Below are 4,312 nucleotides of genomic sequence, written 5' to 3'. Positions count from 1 at the left end.
CCTGTAATTAATAAGTTTAAAAAGTCTTGTCATCACATGAAATATTAAGCTACATTATGTCGCTTAATGAAAAGCATAAACTATGTCTGCTGGAAAATGCCCTCTAACAGATTAAATCTGATTTTTATAAGATTGTGTATAAAAGAAAAATTATAAAATAGTAACAATTTTAATTGCAATCGATCTCTAGCAGAATAGTGCATGGAAACTTTAATAGGAGAATCGTAGATCTCCATTGGTACACTTTTCGAAAGATGGCAATCGTGTTTACAACACAGATAATGCACAAAAATATTCAAAAAAAGCCATGTCAAAAAGAAACAAACAAAACAAACTACAAGAATCTTTTTACAGTTTTTAAATACTGTAAATATAAATAATCAACATGAAAATCATATTAAAATTTTAAATGCATTTATCTGACAATCTGATTTTTCAATTTTTAGCAATATTTCAAAAACTAAACCTTGAAATTTTAAAGTAACATTGTTTATATATCTGTTTCTCATTGAATCAGAGATAATATCCTATAAACTTTCTATTCTATGATATTAATTTTTTTGAAAAAACTCAAAAAGATCAATTTTTTGTTAATAATGCACTGTATTGTTCATGTTTGTTCTTTTGTATTAATCGAACGAAAGAAATTATCATTGCAAAACGACAAATACAATTAAGAAACAAACTATACTCTCTGCCTATGTTTCATACATTTACATTGATAATTTGTAGTAAAAAAATATTTTTCTATTCCGTTATATAATACACAAAATACCACTTAAAATTTTACTTTAATATAATTTGTCTCGTTTAAAAAAATTAAATGAATTAAATTTTTGTTATATTTACAAAAATTTAATTCATTTAATGTTTTTTAACATAAGCAAATTTAAGCAATTTAATCTTCCAATCTCCTTAAGATGCGTTCTATTTAACCTTTATAATGTTAAATAGAATAAACAAGTATAATTTCATCCTTGTATCATCAAACATTAAATAAGGATGAAATGATGGATACGAGCGTTGCGAACAATAAGTGGAACACACTCTTATAATAGCATGTTCGCGATCGGATTCGACTTGTTCCCAAAATCTCTGATACAATATATCGATTCTTTTACATCTTTACATACATATTCGCGTACATTAATTTAATTGTTGCATCAAAACCACGTGCTTACGATGAAAAATATTGAGAGTGCATTATTATACACTTGTCTGTAACGTACATATCTATAAGTATTGCCCAAAATATGTATTTCATATTGTATCATATATGTGTGTATATATATTTGTGTGTGTGTGTGTGTGTGTGTGTGTGTGTGTGTGTGTGTGTGTGTGTGTGTGGATTGTTATAAGTTGATATGTCATTGAAGTAATATACTATATGTATCACAGTGCTGTGATTGAGAGAATAACCGCAACAACTTTAATTTCCCTTTTTTTTCTCTCCTCGTTTTCCGTCTTTATTCTCGGTTTTCTGAACTATCAAGTTTATTTACTGAAATTTTGTTTTCGCCGTACGACAAACATCGTTCGAAACAGTTTGGAAGGAGAGCAATGTCCGAGGATTGAAACATTCAATTAAAAATAACAAATTTCACAATATACATGTACATATATTACATATTTTTCTCGTACCCGTAAAAGTGTTCTTCTCAGATAACTAGAAATCGTTTGTTTTTTTATGTTGTCCGTTTTTTATGTTTTTCTTAAAAGCTTCTGTATAAACTATAATTCGTTTCTTTTTTCATATTTTTATAGTGTTGAAAACATCAATCAATGTTTTTGGTCCCTATGTATATAATTAAATACAAGCGCGTATTCTGTAGTGTATGAAACATTGGAGAAAATATTTAATCGTGCGGAGCAAACTCTCCCCAAATATATCAAAAAGTATATCTATCCGTTTTTTCTATGTGTTAAACGTGCCTATTACCGGAGTACGAATAAGTTTAATCACAATCCTTAGGAATTAGCGTTAGTAATCCTTTAGTTTTTGGTCTCACTTCTAACTTATGTCTAGATATATTGTCTCGCTGAAAACAAAATTTCGCGTGAAACCAATAAGTTCGTTTGGCATTTCTCTGTATCTCTTTGTTCTCACTCTTTTCTATGTGATACGCGACAGATATTTCTAAATCGTCGACTTGTTCGCATAGATGATTATTATTCGTATTATCACAAGTACCGAACTGCATTTAATTGCATCGTAAGATGATTTGTAATGAAGAGCTGATTTCTTGTTATCAAAGATATTTCGAGAAAAGATATTTCGAAAGAAGAAAATGTTTTCTCTCTCTCGTCGTACCATATAGATACCAATATTTATGAATGTATACGAAAAAATAATATTGCGTTAGTAACATTAGCTAATAATAATCTAATTGAAAATAATTTTGTTAATTTAATAATAGTGTTACTAAACAAATAACATTTTATTAAAACAAGAGTATAATACACAAGAGTATAACACATTTGTTTCATAAATATTATTAAATTAAAATTATTTTCAATTAGATTGCTAGCTATTGCTGTAAATATATCACTTTTTCCGTATATCCTTTTTTATTACGTAAAAAGACACATTCAAATTGTTATTCTTAACCCTCAGCTGGAGCACTGGGTTACATACACCCGAGCTGTATATAACGGTGTTTACAAGCCGTAAGGGCGGAATGGATTAGAATAAATAAAGGTAAAAAAAGAAAAATTTTATATCCTCACTATCAGGATTGGTAGTGCTAAGATAATAAAAAGATAAAAATTAAGTTAAAAAGTTAATTAATTTTAACTTAACTTAATTAACTTAATTTTAGACTCTTAACTTTTTATTTAATTTAGTTACATTTTATCGGTAACTAACTTTTAATTGGATTTTTTTAAAGTCAATCCTCAGATACAATGCAAGAGGCTAATGAGTATATAATTTAATAATTTTATATAATTGTATTCGTAATCGTTATTTGTAAACAAAAATAATCATCTGTGAAAAAGGAAAAATATGAAAAATTTATTGTAAAATAGTATTATGTAAAATAATAATCAAACTTTTTTTTGTTATTCGAACCAAATTTAACTTTTCAATTACTTTTTTTTATTAACTTAACTTTTAATTCAATTAATTTTATTATGGACTTGTATTTTAATTAAGTTAAATTTTCAAGACTGTTAACTTTAACTTAACTTAATTTAAAAAAATAATTAATTTACCCAACCCTGCCCACTATTAATTCTTCATCATAGTTTCGAGGGTAATTGAGAATTTTCAACGGTTGTTTTTTATTAAGTTATTGAATTTCGTATTATAATGAAAATATTTTTTGAAAATAATCGAAATAATAGTTCCCTTTTCAAAGTATGTTCGATTACATTTGAAATCCGTTAAAAAAAAAAATCTCCCAGTTTTCTTCTCGAAATTACAAATATTCAAAAAATCTTTTTTTTCGCAAATTAAAATTATTTTCTTTTTTCCTAAATATTTAAAATATTTTTAATTTTTCAATTTTCACATCTATTCATTCCTCTTTGTGATCCTTCGATGTACCAATTGAAAAAAAAATTGTTCAAATTCTATACATTACATGTAAAGATAATACATTCATGTACTTCAAAGTCTCGAATCAAATATTGTGCGCTAGTTGAGGGTTAAAACACATCTACCAAATTACGAAGAAATCAAGGTTCAGGTACAGATACAGTTAACTCATACGTACTAAACGATCGTAAAATTAATTACATTTCTTAAATCAAATATATCTCTCGGTATTGTAGAAAAGTCGTATTTACAAATAATATTATTAGAAAGTACAAAGATACATGTATCCACTTTCGGATACTAGTATATCTCTCGTGATCTACGATGTACTTTTAAAAGTATATGTATGTGTGGCTCGAACTCGTGTAACCGCATCGTATGAAACGCCTATATATAAGCTCGTGTAAGAATAGTTCGCTTAAAAATAGAAATGGTATAAATCCGCAGAAACTCCGATCGATAAGAAGGTCGATCGTGCGTACTGTTACGTTTAAATCGCGAATGTTATATGTTCGATCTCGTCGACTATGTTTGACTGGTAGATACTATACTTCGACATTAGTATTTACAATTCGGTAAAAACGAAGCATCGTTTATGTCAATTCCATCCTTTCTACTAACATTTTCAACTTTTGTCAATTCCTTAACTTAATAATTTCTTAACCCCTCAAACAACTTTAATACACATCATATGGGGGATAAATTATTTCTCTAAATAATTACATAATTAAAAAGATAATATAAAATAATACATAAAGTTTGACGTACAAACTA

Source organism: Atta colombica, unplaced genomic scaffold (genome assembly GCF_001594045.1).
Source record: "Atta colombica isolate Treedump-2 unplaced genomic scaffold, Acol1.0 scaffold225, whole genome shotgun sequence".
Lineage (NCBI taxonomy): Eukaryota > Metazoa > Arthropoda > Insecta > Hymenoptera > Formicidae > Atta > Atta colombica.
Note: the sequence above shows the minus strand (reverse complement) of the source record.